Source organism: Anomaloglossus baeobatrachus, chromosome 9 (genome assembly GCF_048569485.1).
Source record: "Anomaloglossus baeobatrachus isolate aAnoBae1 chromosome 9, aAnoBae1.hap1, whole genome shotgun sequence".
NCBI lineage: Eukaryota > Metazoa > Chordata > Amphibia > Anura > Aromobatidae > Anomaloglossus > Anomaloglossus baeobatrachus.
Genome location: NC_134361.1, coordinates 4598372 through 4617651, shown reverse-complemented (window position 1 = coordinate 4617651; position 19280 = coordinate 4598372). Strand labels below are relative to the sequence as shown.

Sequence of the window (19280 nt, the reverse complement as noted above, 5' to 3'; positions counted from 1 at the left end):
TGTGGGCCGGAGCTGGAGGCTCGACCTAGGTTCTAAGGAAAGATGAGGGATCCCAGGGTTTGTGGGGAGTGTAGAAAGCACCCGTGACGCGTTCTACGGCTTAGGAGCTGGGGTGGAGGGAAACCGTTGAAAGGTGACGCACAGAAGGAAACACCGGCCTCAACCTCCGAAGTATCCGGGATTGGCTGAAGCCCACCACAGCGTAGCTCGGTACTCCAACAGCAGCGTGTTTCCAGTGAGTAAAAGAACTTGAACTGCACCCTCTGTGTTATCCCATCACTGCCTGCGCTCGCATCTTTGCGTCCCTTCGCCATAGGCTACTACAACCCCCATCATCCTCCCCGGGACCTGAGCTCTGCCTGTGGAGGGCTGTACCATCTGAGCTGCGTTATCATCTCCTCTGGAGAAGACCTCCCGCAGAGGAGGCTATTATTGACTGCACACCACAGGTGCCATTACGAGACAACTACTCATTCCCATCCCTTCATCTTCATTGACACCACTGGGATCACAAAACTGGGCCAGGCCGCTGTGACATCCCAAACCAACACCGGCCCGGTGACAAGTAACCCCCAAGACCCCATGGGCGCATCATGATCCCTTGTGCCAGGTTAGTGTGATCCCTTGTGTCCGGTTAATGTGATCCCTTGTGCCGGGGCGGTGTGATCCCTTGTGCCGGGTCAGTGTAGACATTATTTTCTTCTCAAACTTCAGGATGTTTCAGTAGTTTTCTTGCTATAAACATAATAGAAGCCCAAGTGAGGATCTGGTGCGTTTGACCCATCGGTGGGTGTCTTCCCATGGATATTTCTGGCTAGCACAGGAACACACTATCATTTTTATTGTACATGGTAAGTTTAGGAGATTCAGTAAAGTATCTGTCCTTGATGATGTGTCTTCTGCTCCTGTCCTCCACATCAGCCATCTTGGATTTTACGGTTAAATGGTTCTGCCGCCATCTTCTGCTTTTCCTACACAGCCTTTGATGTGACGTCCTCTGTACTGTCAGTCATCATAGCAGTTACATTTATGTGAAAAGCAGAGAACCCCATGATGCCTGAACTATACGGCCTGGTGGCTCCATGTAGAGATATTCAGTAGCGAACCCTTGGGATCACAAGAGCTAGAGGGTTTTGTCTCTTGTTTGTTAGGGTGCCGGCATCCATTGAGGTCATTTGTTTCCTATGGCCACTGGCGGAAGACACCAAAGATGAGACAATGGCGGTGGCGCCATGTTCCTGGGCTCCATAAAGTCATATATATATATATATATATATATATATATATATATATATATATATATATGTATATGAAGTCAAGTGCTCGTAGTAAGCAAACTAGATGGTAAATTAGCCATGTAAGCAGTGGAGTGATTTGTGGATATTAGCTGGCATTTAGTGGGTTAATCCTTGTCCTAAGTCTCTCCGCCACGAGGCTTAGTGTATAAATGCAAAGGATGAAAGTCCATAAATACATTTCATAAAGCTCTTGCTCCTCATCTGTCTTTGACAAAGCATTTCTGGAGTCAGCAGTTTATTGTGGAAGCCGCCATATGTTGATGAGTTGATTTTTTTAGCACTTTTAGCGAGAGCCGTGTGGTTAAACCAAACCAATGTAATATTCAGTCACAGAGATGAGCGGCGCTTTGTGCGCTAAGCTCCAGCTGGTCCGGCCGGGTCATCCGTCCGCCACACAATACAAAGGATTAGGGGCCGCGTAGAACCAGAACTTTCTTCTTTTCTTCCATGAAATGAATCTTTGCAGCGTTCCATACCGGAATCCTGACAAACATTAAGGCATTGCCTGCGGTATAAAATCCCTCTGTGCTAGGAGGGATCCCCCCAAAATGAGCCGCTCTACTCCTGGGACCCCGAGTGATCAGTCTATAGCAGGACATGATCCTATGTGCTGAATTAGGAAGGGGATGTATGGAAGAAACAGGCCATGTACTGTGCATGGTGCCCCCCCTACATTATCCCAGGGTCCAGTCACAGACCTGAGATTGGAATATTAACATCTAGGCCGTCCTGGAAGCCGGAGCCCAGGGTCACACGAATAAAAAGCTGGGTGGCACAAAAGAAAGCTGTTCACGCATGGCTATACCGGACTGTGATCCGTATTTCATTATCTCTTCTTCTCCAAGGAAACACAAGGCAACTAAGGGGCACTTTGCACAGTACGACATTGCAGGTGCGATGTCGGTGGGGTCAAATTGAAAGTGACGCACATCCGGCGTCGCTCTCGATATCGTAGTGTGTAAATCCTTTTTGATAAGATTAACAAACGCAAAAGCGTCGAAATCGTATGATCGGTGTAGTGTCGGTCATTTCCATAATTTTGAAAGGACCAATGTTACAATGTTGTTCCTCGTTCCTGCGGCAGCGCACATCGCTGTGTATGAAGACGAAGGAGCGAGGAACATCTCCTACCTGCGTCCTGCGGCTCACTCCCATTATGCGGAAGGACAGAGGTGGGCAGGATGTTTACGTCCCGCTCATCTCCGCCCCTCCGTTTCTATTGGCCGCCTGCCGTGTGACGCCGCTATGACGCCGCACTACCCGCCCCCTTAATAAGGAGGCGGGTCACCGGGCAGAGCGACGTCGCAGGGCAGGTGAGTGCATGTGAAGCTGCCGTAGCGATAATATTCGCTATGGCAGCTATCACAAGATATCGCAGCTGCAACGGGGGCGGGGACTATCGTAATCGGCATCGCAAGCATCAGCTTGCGATGTCATAGTGTGCAAAGTGCCCCTTAGACTGGAAAGTTTACCAACCTCTGTAATACTTGGTACAAAAGCATCCGGTGATTAAGCGTCTGGACGCCTCCTGTATGGAGACACTAGTCACCTGCATTGCTCAGGTGGATTTTGGTCCATTCTTCTGCACACACTCCTCACATCCTGTATGGAGACACTAGTCGCCTGCATTGCTCAGGTGGATTTTGGCCCATTCTTCCGCACACACTCCTCACATCCTGTATGAAGACACTAGTCGCCTGCATTGCTCAGGTGGATTTTGGTCCATTCTTCTGCACACACTCCTCACATCCTGTATGGAGACACTAGTCGCCTACATTGCTCAGGTGGATTTTGGCCCATTCTTCCGCACACACTCCTCACATCCTGTATGGAGACACTAGTCGCCTGCATTGCTCAGGTGGATTTTGGCCCATTCTTCCGCACACACTCCTCACATCCTGTATGGAGACACTAGTCGCCTGCATTGCTCAGGTGGATTTTGGCCCATTCTTCTGCACACACTCCTCACATCCTGTATGGAGACACTAGTCACCTGCATTGCTCAGGTGGATTTTGGTCCATTCTTCTGCACACACTCCTCACATCCTGTATGGAGACACTAGTCACCTGCATTGCTCAGGTGGATTTTGGTCCATTCTTCTGCACACACTCCTCACATCCTGTATGGAGACACTAGTCACCTGCATTGCTCAGGTGGATTTTGGCCCATTCTTCCGCACACACTCCTCACATCCTGTATGAAGACACTAGTCGCCTGCATTGCTCAGGTGGATTTTGGCCCATTCTTCCGCACACACTCCTCACATCCTGTATGGAGACACTAGTCGCCTACATTGCTCAGGTGGATTTTGGCCCATTCTTCCGCACACACTCCTCACATCCTGTATGGAGACACTAGTCGCCTGCATTGCTCAGGTGGATTTTGGTCCATTCTTCCGCACACACTCCTCACATCCTGTATGGAGACACTAGTCGCCTGCATTGCTCAGGTGGATTTTGGCCCATTCTTCCGCACACTCCTCACATCCTGTATGGAGACACTAGTCGCCTGCATTGCTCAGGTGGATTTTGGCCCATTCTTCCGCACACACTCCTCACATCCTGTATGGAGACACTAGTCACCTGCATTGCTCAGGTGGATTTTGGCCCATTCTTCCGCACACACACTCCTCACATCCTGTATGGAGACACTAGTCGCCTGCATTGCTCAGGTGGATTTTGGCCCATTCTTCCGCACACACTCCTCACATCCTGTATGGAGACACTAGTCCCTGCATTGCTCAGGTGGATTTTGGCCCATTCTTCTGCACACACTCCTCACATCCTGTATGGAGACACTAGTCGCCTGCATTGCTCAGGTGGATTTTGGCCCATTCTTCCGCACACACTCCTCACATCTTGTATGGAGACACTAGTCGCCTGCATTGCTCAGGTGGATTTTGGCCCATTCTTCCGCACACACTCCTCACATCTTGTATGGAGACACTAGTCGCCTGCATTGCTCAGGTGGATTTTGGCCCATTCTTCCGCACACACTCCTCACATCCTGTATGGAGACACTAGTCGCCTGCATTGCTCAGGTGGATTTTGGCTCATTCTTCCGCACACACTCCTCACATCCTGTATGGAGACACTAGTCGCCTGCATTGCTCAGGTGGATTTTGGACCATTCTTCCACACACACTCCTCACATCCTGTATGGAGACACTAGTCACCTGCATTGCTCAGGTGGATTTTGGGCCATTCTTCCGCACACACTCCTCACATCCTGTATGGAGACACTAGTCACCTGCATTGCTCAGGTGGATTTTGGCCCATTCTTCCGCACACTCCTCACATCCTGTATGGAGACACTAGTCGCCTGCATTGCTCAGGTGGATTTTGGACCATTCTTCCACACACACTCCTCACATCCTGTATGGAGACACTAGTCACCTGCATTGCTCAGGTGGGTTTTGGACCATTCTTCCGCACACACTCCTCACATCCTGTATGGAGACACTAGTCACCTGCATTGCTCAGGTGGATTTTGGTCCATTCTTCCGCACACACTGCTCACATCCTGTATGGAGACACTAGTCGCCTGCATTGCTCAGGTGGATTTTGCCCCATTCTTCCACACACACTCCTCACATCCTGTATGGAGACACTAGTCCCCTGCATTGCTCAGGTGGATTTTGGTCCATTCTTCCACACACACTCCTCACATCCTGTATGGAGACACTAGTCGCCTGCATTGCTCAGGTGGATTTTGCCCCATTCTTCCACACACACTCCTCACATCCTGTATGAAGACACTAGTCACCTGCATTGCTCAGGTGGATTTTGGCCCATTCTTCCGCACACACTCCTCACATCCTGTATGGAGACACTAGTCGCCTGCATTGCTCAGGTGGATTTTGGCCCATTCTTCCGCACACACTCCTCACATCCTGTATGGAGACACTAGTCACCTGCATTGCTCAGGTGGATTTTGGCCCATTCTTCCGCACACACTCCTCACATCCTGTATGGAGACACTAGTCGCCTGCATTGCTCAGGTGGATTTTGGCCCATTCTTCCGCACACACTCCTCACATCCTGTATGGAGACACTAGTCGCCTGCATTGCTCAGGTGGATTTTGGCCCATTCTTCCGCACACACTCCTCACATCTTGTATGGAGACACTAGTCGCCTGCATTGCTCAGGTGGATTTTGGTCCATTCTTCCGCACACACTCCTCACATCTTGTATGGAGACACTAGTCGCCTGCATTGCTCAGGTGGATTTTGGCCCATTCTTCCGCACACACTCCTCACATCTTGTATGGAGACACTAGTCCCCTGCATTGCTCAAGTGGATTTTGGTCCATTCTTCCGCACACACTCCTCACATCCTGTATGGAGACACTAGTCGCCTGCATTGCTCAGGTGGATTTTGCCCCATTCTTCCACACACACTCCTCACATCCTGTATGAAGACACTAGTCACCTGCATTGCTCAGGTGGATTTTGGCCCATTCTTCCGCACACACTCCTCACATCCTGTATGGAGACACTAGTCACCTGCATTGCTCAGGTGGATTTTGGCCCATTCTTCCACACACACTCCTCACATCCTGTATGGAGACACTAGTCACCTGCATTGCTCAGGTGGATTTTGGCCCATTCTTCCGCACACACTCCTTACATCCTGTATGTAGACACTAGACGCCTGCATTGTTCAGGTGGATTTTGGTCCATTCTTCCACACACACTCCTCACATCCTGTATGGAGACACTAGTCCCCTGCATTGCTCAGGTGGATTTTGGCCCATTCTTCCACACACACTCCTCACATCCTGTATGGAGACACTAGTCGCCTGCATTGCTCAGGTGGATTTTGGCCCATTCTTCCGCACACACACTCCTCACATCCTGTATGGAGACACTGGTCGCCTGCATTGCTCAGGTGGATTTTGGCCCATTCTTCCGCACACACTCCTCACATCCTGTATGGAAACACTAGTCGCCTGCATTGCTCAGGTGGATTTTGGCCCATCCTTCCGCACACACTTCTCACATCCTGTATGGAGATACTAGTCGCCTGCATTGCTCAGGTGGATTTTGGCCATTCTTCCGCACACACTCCTCACATCCTGTATGGAGACACTAGTCGCCTGCATTGCTCAGGTGGATTTTGGCCCATTCTTCTGCACACACTCCTCACATCCTGTATGGAGACACTAGTCGCCTGCATTGCTCAGGTGGATTTTGGTCCATTCTTCCACACACACTCCTCACATCCTGTATGGAGACACTAGTCACCTGCATTGTTCAGGTGGATTTTGGCCTATTCTTCCGCACACACATTCCTCACATCCTGTATGGAGACACTAGTCGCCTGCATTGCTCAGGTGGATTTTGGCCCATCCTTCCACACACACTCCTCACATCCTGTATGGAGACACTAGTCGCCTGCATTGCTCAGGTGGATTTTGGCCCATTCTTCTGCACACACTCCTCACATCCTGTATGGAGACACTAGTCGCCTGCATTGCTCAGGTGGATTTTGGCCTATTTTTCCGCACACACACTCCTCACATCCTGTATGGAGACACTAGTCACCTGCATTGCTCAGGTGGATTTTGGCCCATTCTTCCGCACACACTCCTCACATCCTGTATGGAGACACTAGTCGCCTGCATTGCTCAGGTGGATTTTGGCCCATCCTTCCACACACACTCCTCACATCCTGTATGGAGACACTAGTCGCCTGCATTGCTCAGGTGGATTTTGGCCCATCCTTCCACACACACTCCTCACATCCTGTATGGAGACACTAGTCGCATGCATTGCTCAGGTGGATTTTGGCCCATCCTTCCACACACACTCCTCACATCCTGTATGGAGACACTAGTCGCCTGCATTGCTCAGGTGGATTTTGGTCCATTCTTCTGCACACACTCCTCACATCCTGTATGGAGACACTAGTCGCCTACATTGCTCAGTTGGATTTTGATGCATTCTTCCGCACACACTCCTCACATCCTGTATAGAGACACTAGTCGCCTGCATTGCTCAGGTGGATTTTGGCCCATTCTTCTGCACACACTCCTCACATCCTGTATGGAGACACTAGTCCCTGCATTGCTCAGGTGGATTTTGGCCATTCTTCCACACACACTCCTCACATCCTGTATGGAGACACTAGTCGCCTGCATTGCTCAGGTGGATTTTGGCCATTCTTCCACATACACACTCCTCACATCCTGTATGGAGACACTAGTCACCTACATTGCTCAGGTGGATTTTGGCCCATTCTTCCGCACACACTCCTCACATCCTGTATGGAGACACTAGTCACCTACATTGCTCAGGTGGATTTTGGCCCATTCTTCCGCACACACTCCTCACATCCTGTATGGAGACACTAGTCACCTACATTGCTCAGGTGGATTTTGGCCCATTCTTCCACACACACTCCTCACATTCTGCAGGTCCCGGCTCCTTCTTGAACGCTGAGCTTTAGTTCCTTCCAGACATTTTCTATTGGATTCAGCTCCGGTTATCGGCTCGGCCATTCTAGCAGATTTATTTTCTCTCCTTGGCTCTCATTGTCTGCTGAAATGTCCTCCCTCGTTTCATCTTCATCATCCTGGGAGATGGCAGCAGATTTGTATGATGTTCCCACCTCCACACTTCACTGGTGTTGGTGTTTTGGAGTGATTTGCCGTTTGGCCTCCAAACATGGTGAATTATGACATCTAAAGAGTTCAGTTTTTATCTCATCCGACCGGACTATATTCTCCAGTATTTCACAGACTTGTCTAAATTGTTCAATAAGCGTCAAATGCTCTTCAAGCTGCTTTTTGTTCAGCAATGGAGTCCTGCGTGTGAGAGTGCATACAGTCCATGGTGGAGGAGTGCATACAGGCCATGGAGGGGGAGTGCATACAGGCCAGGAAGGGGGAGTGCATACAGGCCAGGAAGGGGGAGTGCATGCAAGCTATGGAGGGGGAGTGCATACAGGCCATGGAGGGGGAGTGCATACAGGCCATGAAGGGGGAGTGCATACAGGCCATGGAGGAGGAGTGCATACAGGCCATGGAGGGGGAGTGCATACAGGCCATGGAGGGGGAGTGCATACAGGCCAGGAAGGGGGAGTGCATACAGGCCAGGAAGGGGGAGTGCATGCATGCTATGGAGGGGAAGTGCATACAGGCCATGGAGGGGGAGTGCATACAGGCCATGAAGGGGGAGTGCATACAGGCCATGGAGGGAGAGAGCATACAGGCTATGGAGGGGGAGAGCATACAGGCCATGGAGGGGGAGAGCATACAGGCCATGAAGGGGGAGAGCATAGAGGCCATGGAGGGGGGAGTGCATACAGGTCATGGAGGGGGAGCGCATACAGGCCATGGAGGGGGAGAGCATACAGGCCATGGAGGGGGAGAGCATACAGGCCATGGAGGAGGAGTGCATACAGGCCATGGAGGGGGAGTGCATACAGGCCATGGAGGGGGGAGCGCATACAGGCCATGGAGGGGGAGTGCATACAGGCCATGGAGGGGGAGTGCATACAGGCCATGGAGGGGGAGTGCATACAGGCCATGGAGGGGGAGCGCATACAGGCCATGGAGGGGGAGTGCATACAGGCCATGGAGGGGGAGTGCATACAGGCCATGGAGGGGGAGTGCATACAGGCCATGGAGGGGGAGTGCATACAGGCCATGGAGGGGGAGTGCATACAGGCCATGGAGGGGGAGCGCATACAGGCCATGGAGGGGGAGCGCATACAGGCCATGGAGGGGGAGCGCATACAGGCCATGGAGGGGGAGCGCATACAGGCCATGGAGGGGAGAGTGCATACAGGCCATGGAGGGGAGAGCATACAGGCCATTGAGGGGGGGAACGCATACAAGCCATGGAGGAGGAGTGCATACAGGCTATGAAGGGGGAGTGCATACAGAAAATGGAGGGGGAGTGCATACAAAAAATGGAGGGGGGGCACATACAGACCATGGAGGGGAGCACATTATTTATTGTTTTCTGTGAAATAATTGTACCTGCTGATTTCAGGTTTTTCTGTAGCCTCCACAGGTGTCCTTGGCTCTTGGACAACTCTTCTGACTCTTTTCTCTTGCAGGGAACACCTGGTTGCAACTGGTTTATGGTCAAGTGATGTTCTTTCCTATTCCGGATTATGGCCCCATCAGTCACTAGAACCTTCAGTAGTTTAGAAATTGTTCTGTAACCAATGCCATCAGTATGTTTTCTAACATTAAGGTCGTGAAGGCCTTGAGACGGCTCACTGGTTTTACCCATGATGAGATGTTTCATGTGTGGCTCCTTAGTAATGAGACTCCTTTTTATCGCCCATCTGTTGGACCAGCTGATAATATTTTTCACTAAGTGGGAGGGTTGCTTTCTATTTACTGGTAGATATCATCCGGTGTCAGGACTTTCCAGGGCTCTTTGCTCTTCTCTTTCTTGATGTGCAATAGTTTCTTCTGTGTCATTTCTTATTATTATACATAATTTATGGTTATCTCTGCTTTGATTTCTTTGCCTGTGTGGATTGGATGGGTTGTTACCGACATTTGGTGATAATTTCATGGCAATAGCAGCTTTAGAAATATATTTACTTAGAGAACTGATGACGTGTTCAATACTTATTTCACCCGCTGTATATAATATTATTTTTTATTTTATTTTCAACAGTTCAGTATTTTAGAAAAACATTATTGAAGAAGAAAGAGTCTGTCAATTACTTGTGGATGTTTTATACTGGAGCCCTACAACCCCACGTCTGATCTTGTCACCGCACAATTCTTCAATCTTACACATTTTCAGCCGACTCCGTTAAATCTTCTTAAGTAAAGCTGCTGCCTGCTGGGCCGTGGAAGATTGACAAAGCTATTTTCCAACTATCTCTACCTATTTTAGTCCCAATAAGTATTTTAAGAAAACTCAATGATACCAGTTGGAGATGTAAGTTTTCTTTCTAGTCCTCGGTGAAGCAATCAGTCCTTCTTGGACACAACATCTCTTTGAAGTCCACGGCCTCACTGCAGTCTCTCCAGGTTTCTTCCGTCATCATTGACTCCAGAGCAAAACAAAAAGACTTGAGAATTTGTAGGACTGTAGACGAGGGGTCAGCGGCCGCGGGGATTACGCAATATCGGGCGAATCTTTCCGCGGCTTCCATAAGCCGTGTAACAGGAGGGATCAACTTTCTTTTGCCTTTGTCTACGCACCCCAAAGTCAGTGCATCCGCGTCAATAAATGTGGAGGTTTACTGAAGATGAGCGTTAAGGCAAATCCAAGTCACCGTGAATTTTACAAAAAAATCCAGATTTGCCTGAATTCAGATTAGTTGGGACTCATTGCTGAATGGATTGTAGAAGGCTCAGACCAGGGATCAATAAAGGCGTTTATGAATCTGTCCTCTCACTGGCCCCAACAATGGTGAAAGGAGCGTGAAGTGTCTCCTCAAACTGCGCCATGGTTTATTAATCCACGCGTTTCAAAGCCACGAGCCTCTTCATCAGGATATAACCATAGAGGCAAACTGCTGAATGTAGATATTGTTGCAAAAAAAGAGCAACAAAACCAGTTAGCAGAAACAAATGTATAATGGAGGAATACATACAAAATATTTGTATAAAAAAGGAAAGAAATTTTTTCTTGTAAGTGAGAAAAACATTAAGAATAAATCTTTTTTCCATTCAAACCCATTTTTCATTTCATAGGGTGATGTGGTATTTATCGTGGCGTGCCACACTGAATATACTCTTGTGTGAAGGAACGTGGCACGCCACGATAAATACCACATCACCCTATGAAATTAACAATCAGGAAACAAGTTCAAACGCAAAAATTTTATATCTAATGTTATTTCGTACATAAAAATTTTCTTTCCTTTATTTTATATATTTTTTATTTTTCCTGCATTATACATTTATTTCTGCTAACTGGTCTGTCACATACAACAAGGTAACAGAGATATGTTTATTGAATGCATCTGTTTCTCCTTGTAAGAGTCGCTTCTCTTCCAGACGTATGTTGCTTTTGACGCTCCATTTGCCGCTTTTTTAAAAACCAAATCTACAGACAGGAGTTTGTTCTGCATGTTTGATCTACAGACACCAGTTTGCACCGCATGTTTGCCTCTATGGTTAAATCCTAATGAAGAGGCTCGTGGCCTTGAAATCCGCGGATTAATAAACCATTCCCAGTCCATGCTGATCACGCTGATGTACGTCTGCCTGAATCCACCTTCACTGACTACATCTCAGGTGGCGGTGAGGGACATGGTGACACCTACCATGAAGACCAGATGTGATCACAGCCAGAGTGAGCCAACAGAGGACCTGCCAGGGAGTTGTGAGACAGGTGAGGGGTGGGGTGAGAATACTTAATAGCAAAGAGTCTGCCATTCCTAGAAATGAGAAATCAACTCGCAAGAAATTTCCATAATCCAAAGTTTTGCTCTCCCTCTCCAGTCCTCCTCTTCCCGGTCTTCTGGTTGACTCCTCTGTTGTGGCGCCCTATCAAGGTGCAGTGCTCTTTGGTCACAGGTGAAAGAGAGAGGAAATGCAGAGTCTTATATTAGATTGAGTAACATTGACTCAGCAGCCCCTACCTTCATATTCCTGGGACTGTTTATATAGTAGGTCCATAAGGGTGTGGAGCCTAGCTGAGCGTTAGACGCGACGTGATTGACAGGACGACTGAGTGACAGTCAGTTAACAGTCAGTCAATAAGGAGCGACAAGAAGAGACGAGAGTAAATTGATGACGGAAAGAAGGGCTAGAAATAACATAGGCCCAACGTCCTGAGCGAGGGTACCCCAAAAGAAAAGGGGGACGCTTTAGGTCTGGCGAAAGCCGGCTGAAGAGTTTAGGTTAACACCGGTATAACGAAACCGAGGAGGTTTGTCAGGTTTATCCACAAACCATTGACCGTTAACCTGGAATCCTAAATAAGAGGAGTCCCGGTACCCATCAAGAGTCTGACTACTAACCCCAAGCCGAGTTCACGATGCTGTTGCGGGATAGATAAAGAAACCGTGCCGCATCAGACCCCGGGGAAAACCAGTGACGAGACTAACAAGTGGGTTAAAGAGGGAGTCACAGAGCCCTCAGAGCAGGGACCGAGAAAGAGACAAGGAAAGGTTACCTCAGAGAGAGACTCTGTCATCAAATCTCCTCCGAAACTTGTGACCATTGGCCTTCTGGAACTGTTTCTGCTGTGAACTGTGCAAAACAAACCAGATGCCAGTAAAAAGGACTTGTTTAAGCTGATGTGGACTCGGTGTGTCATCTCTCCACCGTTCGACAGGACCCTGCGACGTCAGAGAAGAAGGCAGCCATCACCGCTCGGTTGCTTCCCTTCTGGTCAGTGACCCGCTGCTCTGAGATAAAATAGCTCCACCTGTGGGAAGCTGTGAGGTCTTAGGGGTACTTTGCACACTACGACATCGCAGGTGCGGGGTCAAATCGAAAGTGCCGCACATCCGGCGTCGCTGTCGACATCGCAGTTTGTGAATCCTTTTACATACGATTAACGAGCGCAAAAGCGTCGTTATCGTATAATCAGTGTAGGGTCCGACATTTCTATAATTTTGCAGCAGCGATGGTACGATGTTGTTCCTCGTTCCTGTGGCTGCACACATCGCTGTGTATGAAGCCGCAGGAGCGAGGAACTTCTCCTTACCTGCCGCCGGCTGCAATGCGGAAGGAAGAAGGTGGATGGGATGTTTATGTCCCGTTCATCTCCGTCCCTCCGCTCCTATTGGCCGCCTGCCGTGTGACGTCGCTGTGACGCCGCACGACCCGCCCCTTAGGAAGGAGGCGGTTCGCCAGCCAGAGCGACGTCGCAGGGCAGGTAAGTGCATGTGAAGCTGCCATAGCGATAATTTTCGCTACGGCAGCTATCACAAGATATTACTGCTGCAACGGGGGCGGGTACAATCACGCTCGGCATCGCAGCATCAGCTTGCGATGTCGTAGTGTGCAAAGTACCCCTAAAACTACCATCACCATCGCCTCAGAGGATGGCCGCGGGCAGCGCTGGTATATCCCGCTTACCAGACACCACAGGTGGCGTCACGTATATCCCCAAAATCATCCCTGTACCCCATTGCCCAGCCGCAGAGTGAGAGCCCAGGGCACGAAGCCGGGACCGACCATCTGTGATAACCCCACCGAGAGTAGGCCCGTGAATAAGAATAGAGAAGATCGGAGAACTGGTGGGATCAGTGCAGGGTCGGCCAAGGAGAGCTGAGAATAAGCTTATTTTTATCTCTTCCCAGCAGATTACATTTCCTGGCCAATTTTGAGCCATTTTTTGGATTCCACAAGATCCCTCATCTACGTATTTTGTACCTTCATCACTGCTGATAAACCGCGGCTCTGGCTGTGGAGGACCCGGCACATCCATCCCAGTGGTATCGGTGTAATTCTTCATTTCTCCTGCGGGGGTGCTGTTGTTGGACACTTAGATTTCTCGAAGAAATGATGATCATAGACAACAGTAAGTGCAAAAAAGACGAAATCCTGCAAATGTCTCCGTAATTCCACGTTTCCACTTGGACGCCGATATCTTCTGTTCGGAAATCTGCTTTAAAGCTCCACAATGAAGCCATAATCTCCGCGCTCTCTTTCTATGTTGTTTGCAGAAGTTCCAGCTGATTCGGTCGAACAGAACAACTAACCGGATAGACAAGACGCATTCAAGCTCACTGGTGGAGTCTTATTAATGAGCCAAGGAAAAGAACATGAATCAGAGACATGTTTGCAAAATCAAGGAAAACCCTGGGGTGCGTAGTGGTGTTAAGAGATAACAGCGTGAGGCATTGCTTGTTCTTCCTGAGGCTGAGTGTAATCTCATCGCGCCATTGTGCCCCCATCCCCCACCCAACACGGCTGGAGCCGCGCGTTTAATTAGAACACTTACTGAATGTATCCGCCAATCTGCATTACGTGGCGGGTGTGCGCGGTGCATATGTCCACTGGCAAATGATTTCCACACTGTCACTTCAGTTAATGAACATGCTAAAAATAAAACAAAATACTTTTAAATATAAAGCCATTTTACATTAATAATAATTTAATTACAGCCCGTTAACTCCCGGCGGTGGGAGATATGGCGCTCCGCTAATAACGCTGATGAATCTGCTCTCCGCGTATTTTTCCACCGTTCCAGACTTGTATTTTTAAGGCTCTTAACAACAATCAATTTACTTTTGCCCATATTAAATCCCATCTAATTAATTCACCCAAAAATAATGGCTTCCGGTAATTCAGGATCCGTCAAATTATTATTTTAAATTAAATGCGATGATGAATTTGTGCAGCGAGAAGTCAACCCAAAATGGTGGATGGCGGAAATAAATGAAGAGGAGACAATCTGTTCCCCGCGCAGAAGCATCCGCACATTTATTACATTTAATTGCACAAAGTTATTTTTTTCTGCCGTGATCACAAAATTCAACATTTAGAAGATATTAATATAAGAAATGACCGGAGAAAGGACGAAGGCTCCGAGAGCGGCCGGGCCGTCATCAAACAATGGCGAGACCCAGCTCCAGCCCCCGAGAGGTCAGGGGCCGGCAGCAGAGCCCACCGAGGGTCTCAAGAGAAGATACCCCTGAGAATGCCCAGAGGGGTCCCCAACAGCAGCCAGGTATCAGCACACAGACACAGGTGCCAGCCGCTCGTCACAGCTCCTACTGTGCCAAAGGGGAGGGGCCTGACACAGAAATGTGGTGCCCTGTGCCTGAGTCACCACAAATAACAGCTGCATGTGTATTTCAATCTATGTTACAAGGGAAAATGTTTTTCAATCTACTTTATATAACATGTATTGCCAGCTTCAATGAATTTGGTTTTCATGCTATTCACCACATACACACATTGGCCCACACTCCCTTACTGGGGCTGTTCACCACATACACACATTTGTCCACACTCCCTTACTGGGACCGGTCACCACATACACACATTTGCTCACACTCCCTTACTGGGGCTGGTCACCACATACACACATTTTCCCAAACTCCCTTACTGCGGCTGTTCACCACATACACACATTTGCCCACACTCCCTTACTGGGGCTGTTCACCACATACACACATTTGCCCACACTCCCTTACTGGGGCTGTTCACCACATACACACATTTGCCCACACTCCCTTACTGGGGCCGTTCACTACATACACACATTTGCCCACACTCCCTTACTGGGGCCGTTCACCACATACACACATTTGCCCACACTCCCTTACTGGGGCTGGTCACCACATACACATTTGCCGACACTCCCTTACTGGGGCCGCTCACCACATACACACATTTGCCTACACTCCCTTACTGGGGCCGGTCACCTGAGTTGATAACAAGGCTTGTGTTCCCGCCCTAGAAGCAGAAAGGGGAGGAGCTTAGGTGTGAGGTAAATTCAGGTGTGAGGTGAAATGAGGAGGTAACGTGGAGACATCCTGTCCTGAGGTGACTGGTGCAACCTCTAGAGCGGCAGCTGCACATAGGCAGATATCAGTCCCTAGGCCACCATGACTTTCAAGTTCAGTTGCAAACTGAGAGACTGCTATCAACCTTTTTCTAAAGAACAGTGAATTGCCTGAGCACAGTGGTACATGTGAGTCTGGAAACTTCTAGAAGACACATTGAGTTTTCTCTCAGGATTCAAGTCTCTGCTCGCTGGAAGGGATTAAAGATCCAGAGTTTCCTTGTTTTGAGAATCCCAGACACCTTCGTCCAGGTAGGGAAGTAGCGGCTGGAGGAAACAAGCACCACACAGCAGAGAAGCCAAACTCTCATCAGGGCAGGTCAGACCGCCATCATTGTGAAGGCTGTAAGGAATGTTCCGGACTGTTCTGCAGAGCGTCAGTAACAGGTAACAGCTCCTGTCCTGTCTGTGGCGGATTATTCTCTGCTGTGCCTTCCCTACCTCACCATCCCCAGGAACCAGCCCTAGTGGGGGGAGGGGACAACCCTCTGGCACTGCGCATCACCACCTAATTCCTGGGGACCTTCAGCAGTGCCCGACCATACCAAAGCCGAACATCCAAAGGAACCAGCCCTAGTGGGGGGAGGAGACACCCCTCTGGCACTGCGCATCACCACCTAACTCCTGGGGCCTCTAGCAGTGCCCGACCATACCAAAGCCGAACATCCCAACTGGCGTCACAAACTCTTTTTTTATTTATTTATTTTATTATTTTTCTCCCCCTTTTTAATATTATTTTTAAGCCCCCATGACAAAAGTCTGTCGCTCATGCCCGATACGGCCACATCGCCACTCAGACGCACCACCCTGACATCAGAGGTTTACCGGGGCCCATACAGTTCTGCTTTTCCTGGCATCATGAACGGGACACCATTGGTATCAATGTCGAATGTGACCTCAATTTGAGGAATGCCACATGGAGCAGGAAGAATGCCGGTCAACTCAAACTTGCCCAGCATGTTGTTGTCCTTGGTCATGGCCCTTTCACCTTCCTAGACCTGAATCAGGATACCAGGCTGGTTATAAGAGTAAGTGGTGAAGGTCTGTGTCTGCTTGGTGGGAATGGTGGTGTTACGATGGTTACCAGCATAGGCCATGGCCTCGTCTGGGTTGATGCTCTTGTTCAGCTCCTTCTCGTTGAAGAAGTCCTGAAGCAGCTTCTGGATTTTGAGGATACGTGTGGAGTCGCTGGCCAGCATGATGTGGTGGATCTGGGACTTGTTGAGTTTGGCATCACAGAGAGCCTTCTCTACTGGGTCTATGAAGAGATCGGTGTTCAGTTCTTTGAAGCAAGCTCTGGTGATGGAGGTGTAGAAGTCGATGCCCTTGTACAGGGAGACAATCTCGATGTTTGTCTGTGTGCTGGAAAACAGGGTGCGCTTTGCATGCTCGCAGGCAGTGCGGAGAAGGCGAACAGCTTTTTTGTTGTCAATGATGTCCTTCTTGTGTTTGCTCTTGAATTCGGCCACTAAGGGATTTACCATTCTGTTATCGAAGTCTTCACTGCCCAAATGAGTGTCTCCAGTGGTCGACTTCACTTCAATGACACCATCTTCAATGGTCAGGATGGACACATCGAAAGTGTGGCTTCATCGTGGAGTTCAAGACCGGACACCATGTGTTTGTGAACCGGATGTCAGTGAAGCGGGGCTACCTACCCCAAAGAATGCACAACCTACTTGTCGGAGAGGTGGTGCAATTCCTGAAACTGCCATGCTGGGGGGTTGATATGCGGTGACCAGGCGCTGCACTGCCTCTGACATGGAAAGGTGGGAGAAAGAAAAAGAGGAAACGAGAGCCCGACACCTGCATCTGGAGAGACGGGATCCTGGCCGGGCGCCTGCCCCAAAAGTTTACCCCTATCAATGTTTATACCTGTTAATTGAGTCATCAGTGGGATTGTACAGCCGCCACTCCCTTCATGCCCTATGTGGCTGCCATGTGATGCCCTGGTATCCCGATCAGTGCATTTCTCTGCAGTCAGGCTCCACCGATCAGCAAGTTATCAGCTATCCTGTGGATTGATGATTATTGTTTGTACCGGACATCCCTTAAATTTTCCTTTAAAAGACTTTTACCTGTTATATTTAAAAAGAGAAAAATTGAGAATATTTTGGTGCCCTTTGCCTTAGCTACCCTGTTGGGCGCCAGATGCCCTTCCCTAATTGTATCTGTACTGGGATGATCCAGCGTTGCAAGCACGTGTCTTCACCGTGGAGGCTGCAATGTGCTGTGGAGCACAATCCTATAATAACAGGACCCCTGTCACTGCTGTAAATGTGCTGATATTGTAATAAATTCATCCCAAATCCTCATAATTAACTCCGAAACACCAATATTCTCCGGATAAAATACCAGAGGCTGCAGCAGAATTAGTGGTGTCTCACAAGGTAGACCCTCCCGCCACTTGCGGACCCTCTAGGGTGATTCTCCACATCTCCAGGGTAAATAGTATCAGCCAGCTGCGCTCGTTCTCTGCATTTTCTGCCAGCTGATCCATGGAAGCCCGATCTTCAGGGATTATACTCTCTGATCTCATTAGTGCTTATGACAAGTCATAATGAAACCAAGTAGCATAGAAGACGCTCCGGCTGTCATTCACTACATATCTTCATAGCGTCGTCCTCTGGGGCTTCTTAATGTCGCTATTGTTAAGCTTATTCTCTACATGAATCTTCGTCCTCGCTGTTCAGATTGGCTAATTTATCACTAAACGGAGATGAAAGTGTAAAGAATGAGCTCAGGATGAGGAAATACTCTGTAAAGTGGAGGAGACCTGTAATTGTAGCTTCTGGACTCATCGATGGTTTCTGTAATATGGCGCAGGTTTCCCAATCTCCGGGAAGGGCAGCACGGATGCAGGTCTCAGCAGACGGGGAATCCTCCAACAATGGAGATCAATATCAGAGAAACGTCACATACAATCGATACCTGACATTATTATATGTGACCAGCTGGACGTAGGAACGATACATTCACAAAATACTGGGCCACAAGAGGGGGATACAGCGGCCTCATGAGGAGAAGACTATGGCCCAATCATCACTTGGCTTATTCTGTGTGTTATGATGGCCCCATCAATTGTAATGAATGTGAAGTCAGATGGAGGAGGGTGATATTAGGGCCAGCCGGGCCTGTGCTTGTTACAAGTGTCTCTCGTGTTTGAGTGACATGTGACAACTCTGGGACCGGATCTTCACTTTGCTCTGTGATTATGTAAAATCAGTCTTTTGCTTTCTGATGGTGCAGCAAGGGTTAATGATGTTTTCCTTGCTAGTTGCACCTGGTTAGTTCATCTCAGGTGCGGCCGGTTTGTGATCACTCCCATCTCCTTTAAATAGTAATATGGTTCATCACCTGATGCCGGTAATAGAGTCGCATTCTGTTTTCTGACCAGCGTGTAGGGTGGAAATTCTTTTGGAGCTGCTGGTGTTATGCTGCTGGAGCTTAGCTGTTGCATTTGGAGCTTAGCTGTTGCTGTTTGAGCTTAGCTGTTGCTGCTGGAGCTTAGCTTTTGCTGATGGAGCTTAG

At 49.0% G+C, this 19280-nt stretch overlaps 1 pseudogene; it reads right to left on the bottom strand.

Moving 5' to 3' along the window:
* Window positions 1-16570: 16570 nt before the first annotated feature.
* On the bottom strand, window positions 16571-18550 carry LOC142250939 (heat shock cognate 71 kDa protein pseudogene; annotated as a pseudogene).
* Between the last annotated feature and the right edge of the window lie 730 nt (window positions 18551-19280).